Raw genomic sequence first — 9,625 nt, 5'->3', positions numbered from 1 at the left:
AATTTAGTTCTTCATGAACCAAGCTTATGATGTTGATGCCTTGTCTGAATGAACTATCTGCTCAGTAAGTCACGGCATAGATAGGAGTCCAAACGCAAAGAAAAAGGTAACGTTGCTTATGTTGCTCATCCAAAAGCCATAGAATTTTGGGGAAAAGTACTCTGAAACCTGATTTACCAGCAATCTGTATGGAAAGACCCCACGTAGGTGTAGGTGTGTGGCTCTACTCTCCACCACGTCCTGGAGAGCTGTGGTGACTGGGAGGTGGGAAAGAAAGGTTATCTACTATCATGTAAAGGCAGAACAAGGTGTTCAAGTACACATAGAAGCCACCTTTCCCCCAGGAATGAAGAGAAAGTCTGAACTGACAGCTCTGATACCAGTCAAAAATATCTGTCTTGAGAGGCCTAGAGATGGTTTCTACGTTCTTTTTGCAGAAGGAGGAGGAAGAAGAATTCTACATTGTCTGGCATTTCATTTCCAGTCTTCTGGTTTAAATAATAAAAAAGCACGTAGGCAAGAAATGGGATTGGTTTTCAAAAAGTGACAAAAGGGAAGCCTGCCTTACACATTTTAATTTGACAACTTCACTCCTTCATCTTCCTAAAAAACAGGAAATCCCCCCTCCAAAAACTGGAAGATGACATTGTGAAGTGGTAGAAATACTGTTAGAAGACCACAGACTTGTTTTTACCTGAAGCTGACCAAGTTTGTTATGGTACAAAATAATTCCCCGGAACATCACTTCTGAAAGCATAGGTAACAAGGATGATGTGAACCTCCTGAAGGAAGGGGAGGAAAAGGACTTGGAAACGAAGCTGCAAACTTCATGGCTGGACAAGCACTGCAAGAGGACTGAGCACTGCAGTACTGGTAGCAGGAGGGCTCTGCAACAGCACGAGGACACAGGCAGAGGCATTCGGTGAAGATTTGGTGGCACATTTTTGTTTGTATTCCACCCTGAGAGGCCTTGCGGACCACTGGTACTCCCGTGTAGTTCTCTGAGATAAAGTGATGAAGCCTGCCTTGCTTGCAGCGTGTGTTCGTATAATCATTTTTGTAAACTGACTTGGACTCTGCAAGGATGTAACAATTGTTTAGCCACCTGAAACAGGTAAAGTGATTTCATCTTGTAGCACATGAAGCCAAATTACCAGCTGAGTTTTCAAATCTCTTCCACAGTAGAGGTTGAAACCCTGCATGCCAGTTATATTTTGTGATTGCATTTTTATTGTTAGAATTGTCTAGAAGACTTTTAAGGTTTTTTTTGAGCTTTTTGAGCTGCTCAGGACACTGGTTGGCTGAGTCCCTTGGGAGGCGGTTCTGAAGGGCAGAGGAGTCCAGGAAGGCTGGGCGCTCCTCAAGAAGGAAATCGTGATGGCACAGGAGCGGTCCGTCCCCACGTGCCCAAAGACGAGCCGGCTTGGAAGAAGACCGGCCTGGCTCAACAGAGAGTTGCGGCTTGTGCTTAGCAGAAAAAAGAGGGTTTATAATCTTTGGAAAAAAGGGCGGGCCACTGAGGAGGACTACAAGGATGTAGCGAGGCTGTGCAGGGAGAAAATTAGAAAGGCCAAAGCTCATCTGGAGCTCAATCTAGCTACTGCCGTTAAAGACAACAAAAAATCCTTTTACAAATATATCAACGCGAAACGGAGGACTAAGGAGAATCTCCATCCTTTACTGGATGCGAGGGGAAACCTAGTTACTAAGGGTGAGGAAAAGGCTGAGGTGCTTAATGCCGCCTTTGCCTCAGTCTTTAGCGGCAATACCGGTTGTTCTCTGGATACCCAGTGCCCTGAGCTGGTGGAAGGGGATGGGGAGCAGGATGTGGCCTTCGCTATCCATGAGGAAATGGTTGGCGACCTGCTACGGCGCTTGGATGTGCGCAAGTCGATGGGGCCGGATGGGATGCACCCGAGGGTACTGAAAGAACTGGCGGAGGAGCTGGCTGAGCTGCTTTCCATCATTTATCGGCAGTCCTGGCTATCGGGGGAGGTCCCAGTTGACTGGCGGCTAGCCAATGTGACGCCCATCTATAAGAAGGGCCGGAGGGCAGACCCGGGGAACTATAGGCCTGTCAGTTTGACCTCAGTGCCCGGAAAGCTCATGGAGCAGATTATCTTGAGGGTCATCACGCGGCACTTGCAGGGCAAGCAGGCGATCAGGCCCAGTCAGCATGGGTTTATGAAAGGCAGGTCCTGCTTGACGAACCTGATCTCCTTCTATGACCAAGTGACACGCTTGGTGGATGAGGGAAAGGCTGTGGATGTGGTTTACCTTGACCTCAGTAAGGCTTTTGACACCGTTCCCCACAACATTCTCCTCAAGAAACTGGCTGCTCGGGGCTTGGACTGGCGTACGCTTCGCTGGGTTAGAAACTGGCTGGATAGCCGGGCCCAGAGAGTTGTGGTGAATGGAGTCAAATCTGGTTGGAGGCCGGTCACTAGTGGTGTCCCCCAGGGCTCGGTACTGGGGCCGGTCCTCTTTAATATCTTTATCGATGATCTGGATGAGGGCGTCCAGTGCACCCTCAGTAAGTTTGCAGATGACACCAAGCTAAGTGCGTGTGTCGATCTGCTCGAGGGCAGGAAGGCTCTGCAGGAGGATCTGGATAGGCTGGAGTGATGGGCTGAGGCCAACTGTATGAAGTTCAACAAGGCCAAGTGCCGGGTCCTGCACCTGGGGCGCAACAACCCCAAGCAGAGCTACAGGCTGGGAGATGAGTGGCTGGAAAGCTGCCTGGCCGAGAAGGACCTGGAAGTATTGGTTGATAGGCAGCTGAATATGAGCCAGCAGTGTGCTCAGGTGGCCAAGAAGGCCAACAGCATCCTGGCTTGCATAAGAAGCAGTGTGGCCAGCAGGTCTAGGGAAGTGATTGTGCCCCTGTACTCGGCTCTGGTGAGGCCGCACCTTGAGTACTGTGTTCAGTTTTGGGCCCCTCGCTACAGGAAGGACATGGACGTGCTCGAGCGAGTCCAGAGAAGGGCGACCAAGCTGGTGAGGGGTCTGGAGAACAAGTCTTACGAGGAGCGGCTGAGGGAGCTGGGCTTGTTCAGCCTGGAGAAGAGGAGGCTCAGGGGCGACCTTATCGCTCTCTACAGTTACCTTAAAGGAGGCTGTAAAGAGGTGGGGGTTGGTCTGTTCTCCTACGTGCCTGGTGACAGGACGAGGGGGAATGGGCGAAAGTTGCGACAGGGGAGTTTTAGGTTGGATGTTAGGAAGTACTTCTTTACCGAAAGGGTTATTAAGCATTGGAACGGGCTGCCCAGGGAGGTGGTGGAGTCACCATCCCTGGAGGTCTTTAAAAGACGTTTAGATGTAGAGCTTAGCGATATGGTTTAGTGGAGTACTTAGTGTTAGGTCGGAGGTTGGACTCGATGATCTTGAGGTCTCTTCCAACCTAGAAATCTGTGATACTGTGATACTGTGAAGTTCTGAATCATTGCATAGTTTTTTTGTTCAAATCCTGATTTGAGCTCTAGGCATAATGTAATTATTTCATAGTAGGTGTATGTATAGGTTGGTCCATATCTATTTTTTTTTTTTATGGAAAAGCTGATTCAAAGATCAGCTGGGAACAAAAAGGTCTAGATAAAATCAGCCTACCCAAAGAAGAAAGACAAAAAGCCTCATCACATGAATAATAATAAGAAGAACATGAGCAAAAAAAAAAAAATGTGAGCACTTGGCTGAAGTCTTAGAAACTCCACTTGGAAACACTTTCCTTCTTATGAGCTCAGGCACTCTACTTCTCTCTGGCTTTAGTTTTTCAGGCGGATTTGCTTCTAGCAAAGTGTTTAACTTAGTGGTGTGGACTGCAGAGGAGTTGTGTCAGGCTGGTGGACTGCTGAACTGCACGCCTTTGCACAGGGTCAGACAGTGCCCTAAGAATACCTTTTAGCTTTTGTGAATCTCTCTTACTTTGTTAGCCTTTTTTTCTTTTGCCTAATTCAGTATTTAAAGATACTTTTTCATTTGACCAGTTTTAATGCTCATTTGACCTGTCTTTTCAGCATCACTACAACATCCGAGCAGCTAATTGGAAAAATAAATAAATAAAAATCAGACAGCTGAGGTGTAAGACATCTTAAGTACAAGAAAAAAAAAAGTTTTAAAGAAAACAGTGTGTTCACTACCATTTAGTTTGCTTCTGTCTCTGATAGTTGTTTTGGGAAAAAAAAAAAAAAAAAGTTGTATTAGAAAGCCAGTAACATGAGAAAGTGAGCAAAGCCTCCTGGTCTGTTGGTTACAAACATCAGTGCTGCTGGTTTTGTGGTCAGAATACATGACACTGCTATATCCTCTCAGCCAGAGGCTTGGTGAGGAAAGGGCCATCTGTAGGATGCCACCTGGAGGCTGTTTGATGGCAAGCAGAGTGGAAAAAGGGCTTGAGATGGCACAAAGAAAGTCAGTGAGTCAAAGCCACCTCCTCCCCCTTTTCCCAGCCTCAGAAAGCTGCATTGCTAGAGAGAACACAGGAGAAAGTCAGGGATTAGGCTGCTACAATTTTTCTATGGTAGGAAAATGAAATGTGAAAGTGGCATCGTTATTTCTCTTTCCTTCATACAGCCTAAGGACCAGGATAACTGTCTACACTTCCAGCTCCACCATGAGCTGTTGCATTTTTGCACCATCTTTTCCAAACCATAACGGGATTGAGTTTTAGTGCCGTTCAGCTCTCAGTTTGCTTCTCTGGGGGAAAGCATGGGTTAATTTCTACTGACTAAAGCTCCGTGCACCAGACTATGGGATTTCACTTCTTCTCGTGGTAGGAAAACAAGGTAAGATTTGCTCCAGGCCTGAGTTTTTCTATACGAGCAGCCTTAAGCAAGTCACAATCTGGAAGATAATCTGCATCTTCAAGCCATTAAGGATGCCCTTGGTTAAGTGCATGTAACACTGAAACCAAGGGGGGCTGAGAGTCTCGAGCAGTGCCTGGGTTTGGCCTCCCTCTGCCATCTCTCCAGAGGCATGCTCTGAGGGTGGGGACCCCACACAGCCCCAGCAGGAGCCTGGGGGGCTGAGCAATGATCTCTGCTGTGGTCCTCCCCATGCACTTCAGATTTTCTTTGCTCCTTCAGGGAAGAGTGGCCCTTCTAGCTTACTATTGTAGTGGGTTTACGTGGCAAGGTTTTGGTAGCAGGGAGGCCATGGGGGTGGCTTCTGTGAGAAGAATCCAGAAGCTGCCCCATGTTAGATAAGGGCCCCGCTGCTGGCCAGAACCGGGCCAATAAGCTATGTTGTTTGTGCCTCTGTGAGAGCAGATTTAAGGAAGGGGGGAAAAAAATAACAAACTTCTGGGAGCAGCAGCTGGGAGAGAGGAGTGAGAAGCAGCCCTGCAGCCCCCAAGGTCAGTGCAGGAGCAGGGCAGGAGGTGCTCCAGGCACGCAGCAGCAGTTCCCCTGCGGCCTGTGCAGAGGCCCCTGGTGGAGCAGGCTGTCCCCCTGCAGCCCATGGGTCCCACACGGAGCAGATCTCCACGCTGCAGCCCGTGGAGGAGCCCCCGGTGGAGCAGGTGGATGTGGCCTGGAGGAGGCTGCGGCCCATGGAGAGCCCCCGCAGGAGCAGGCCCCGGGCCGGAGCTGCAGCCCGTGGAGAGGAGCCCACGCGGGAGCAGGTGGACCTGCACTGACGGGTGAACTGGAAAGAAATAATACAGGAAAAAGCAGACATGGGCTGTACGGATAGTATGCAGACAAGGATCCGAGACCTTATTTAACAGAAAACTAGGAAAAGCTGCAAAGAGGTCTGCAGAGAGCAAGAGCCTGCTGATCTGCCCTCTGGATGGGGTGCCTGGGGCAGTCTGCATGGGCAAGGCTCTGCTGAGAGGTCCCCAAAATTCAGAATAAGCTCTGTGTCCCAAACGGCTGTGAACTGGCAGAGCTCCCCTTATTGCTCATGTACTGACGAGCCAGGATGGGGGTCCAGCTGCTGCCCACGTTGTCTTGGGGAGTGCAAAGACGTGGGCCAAGCAGGGGCAGCAATGGCCACACAGGCAGGGTCCGTGCTGATCCTCTGGCAGGTTTTGTCGAGGTTTTTCCTCCACTTCTGCTTCACGCCGACACCGTGCACATTTTGTCAGTCTCTCTTTGTTTTTGATGAACAGCTGCAGAAGCCTTTTGAACGGATGGATGCTTGCAGTCTTTGTCCCTGCTTTAGCCTGAACACAAGACTGCGGCAGGTGGAGCGGTTTTGCTCTCTCGAAAACTGTGATCAAAATCCCAGTAGAAAATAGGAAAACCCGGCTGGGGTTGAAGCCCCGGCAGGTGACCGAAGTGTCCTGGCTTATGTGCGGTAGGTGGCAGCGTTGCTCTTCGCTTTCCAGCCGATCTGGGTTGAAAAACGCACGGACAGGTGGCTGAGCATCCTTTTTTTGGGGCTGGGATGCCGCCGACCTCCGTACAGTGTAATGCAATTTATGCGGCGCTAGTTTTTCCTCTAAGCGTCATTTTTAATATTCTTAAGCCCGTGGCTCCGTTATTGAATATATTAAAAATAATTACAGCGGTGTGTGGAATAAAGACTTTTTTTTTTTTTTTTTTTTGAGCCGTAGGAATTCGACTGAAAATGTAATTTGTAAGGGATTTAGCTGAGCCCACGTAAATTTAAAAATAGAGTTAGGTAAAGTGAGTGGACCTGTGAGCAGGTTTATGTTCTCTCCTGTCCTCAGTGAGCCCAGAGTTTACATCAAATGTGTGTCAGACGGTGCAGATTTGGGAAAGAAATTCCCTGCAGGAGTTGGTGGGGTATTGCTAACAAAGGGTTCATGCCTGTGGCAAATCACTACATAGGGTATCAGCCACATATATCTCCTCCAGGAAACAAGTAATATACAGCATCTTGCTTTCTTTGTGTCCTGCTGTGTGCAGGCTGAGTGTCCTCTCAGAAGCACCAACAGAAAAGTCATCCTAGTGTAAGAAGCATGGGCAGGATTTTCCCCCTTTCCTTCAATCCCTGGTGCGTTACCAAATGCCTCGCTCTGGTCAGAGCCACGTTTTGAAAACGTGGTTTTGCCGAACCCTGCCAAGGCTAATAGCACCTATGCTAGGAAGTACAGACAAAGCTTTGCGTGAAATGTTTCTCCAACAAGCAAGCGGTTTCTCTCCTCTATTTGATAATTAGTGGTATATCGTGTCCCTTTTGGCTGCTTGCCCGTTTCCCTTGGCAAGTGCAGAGCTTGCATATAAAGCTCAAAGAATTTTATTCAATTATTTTGGTTTGTCCTCTTTCTCCCTTTCTTGGTTGCAAATTGCCGGTGAACAAAGTGCCTTCGGGCTGTAATTTCCTGTTGCATATTTTCTGAAACAACGTGAGGGATTGTTCCTGATGAGCTTTCCAGGAGCCTGCTACAAGTGAACCTGTCTCATTGCCAGCCAGATAATACCCTTCAGCTTCTTGCCACTCTTTTCCCCTTGCAGTCCAGGATTGTTTTATTTCCCCTTCCTAGGATTTAAATACTTATATAGGTCACGAAGTCTCCGAAGGTAACTGGCACAAGATCTTCTGGGCCAGCACAGAAGAGAGGGCTCTGGGCACTGCGGGTGCTTCGTAAAGACTTTACGTGGTGCTTATATGCTAGGCCATGGCTGAGGCAATTCCCAAGCTGTACCCAAACCGGGGCAAAGACTCTAACTTAGGGTCAGAAGCAGCATTCAATAACATGGAATTGATTTGCCCACCACTGCTCAGACAGCTGCAAGGCACATTGTTCTGGGGAACACCAGTATAATTTCTGGCATCTGCCTTACACCTGGGCTGACTCTGCGTGAAGCAGTCTTTGAAGGTGCATTTCTAGGAGCTTTTGTCTTAGCAGGGTTGGCTGCTTATTCTCCTGTCCTCCCAGGTGTGGTGCTTCAAGCACCTGTGGGGCTTTGCTCCAGCCTGTAAAAGATCTCACTAAGGGGGTGATGCTTTCCTTCTTTTCAGAGGATTAGGCTAGAAAAAAAGAAATTATGGTACTATTTGTGGAGCTGGGTGGCTATCCAAAGGGTAATGATGAGATCCTTCCTGGTGCAGGCAGTCCAGGTAAGAAGATGAATTGTCATGAATTATCACAAGCACTGTGGTCTCCTGGACACTCTTGGGGCAGCTGTGGCGTTTACAGCTTTGAGAGATCTCAATGGCAGCTTGAAACCTCGTCCTTCTTTCCTTCAGCCCTTGGACTACTAACTTTGTGCTGTCACAAGGCACTGCTTAATATTGCTGTGCCTTTCTGAGCTAAAATAAGTTCTGTTGGCTGGTATGCTACCTTTCACACATCATCTCTGTCCCTCTCCTCTTTCAAATAATAGGATTAACGAGCAGAACTGAGTAATTGTATATATGTATAAAATCTACCACGTATTTAGCAAGGATGTGTCCAAAAGCTTTACAAAGAGAACACTAAAATAAAATAAAATAAAATAAAATAAATAATTTTGCCTCTCTCTGTCTTGTAAACTTCCATACTATTGAATGCAAGGAAAACACAGTGACTGTTTCTATCTAACTGTAACTAGCATCGCAGTATGCCACTATACTGAGTGAAACCATTATAAATGTTAGTGATTGTTTCTCCATGCCCATCACAAAAGCCGAAGAGTTAAAATTGCTAATGATCTTTCCAACAGCCCAGCTATTTTTTCAGCTGCTCACCGGGGCCATTAATCAACGTAACCAAGATGCTTGAGCAACATTTACTAGCAATTAACCTATGGTTGTGGGAATATTTTTCCCTATTATGTTTCTATTCTAGTCTGCACATCAAATAAAAGATGTATCCTAACACTGCTTTAGCTAATTGAAAAGGCTCTGAAAGAAAAGTTCTGAGACCTACATGGACCAGAAAAAAGAAGGCATCCGACACACTGAAGATGTCTTGCACTGAATCCTTCCCCAGGCTGCTGAATATTAACTGAGCTCTTCCTTTTCATTTGCTCTTCCTGAGGTCATGTAGATGACAGAACAGACATTTGAGGTGTAGTTGGTAATGTTTATTTTTAAAAAAAAATTATTCAAAGACTCACCTGGGAAGAAAAGGAAACATGTATGAGTTCCCTGATCTTCACACTACACCACTTTTTCTCTATTTTCATTCCTCAGACACTGACTTAATCGTATCACCTCATTTTTTCCTAGTGAAATGCAGGACTGAAATATTTCTAATGTTACTTCAGTGGTGTCAGCAAAGTTTCATCTTGGGTAGTCTTCAACTCTGACGTTTTCTACTGTCTGCAAAGTTGGTTTGACTGGTCAGCATTGCTGTGTGCTCTATGAGAGCTTCTTTACTTTGCAGATGAAATGAAATAAGAAAGTTTCTAATTTTCTTTGGCATCGAAGACAGGAAGATTATAATAAGCCTATTGCTGAATTATCAGCAGCAATGTTGCTTTCTTTGCTTGTGACCCCAAAGTTTCGTGTTTGCCGTCCAATTTCCTTCACCCCAGACTCTGCAGTGAATGCCTTCATGCTCTCTCTCAGGTTGGACTGAAATTCAGCATTGCTAATTTTTGCAGCGTTCGTCATTCAAGTATGTAATTCTAATATGCAGGACCGTAAGAGAAGCCTAAATATAGTGATAATCTTGGCCCTCACTTCTGTAAGAGACAATGCCAGTTTCTAGCCCACACAGCCGTGGGGGAAGGAG

Source organism: Anser brachyrhynchus (genome assembly GCF_964034855.1).
Source record: "Anser brachyrhynchus genome assembly, chromosome: 2".
NCBI lineage: Eukaryota > Metazoa > Chordata > Aves > Anseriformes > Anatidae > Anser > Anser brachyrhynchus.
This window is presented reverse-complemented; position numbering follows the sequence as displayed.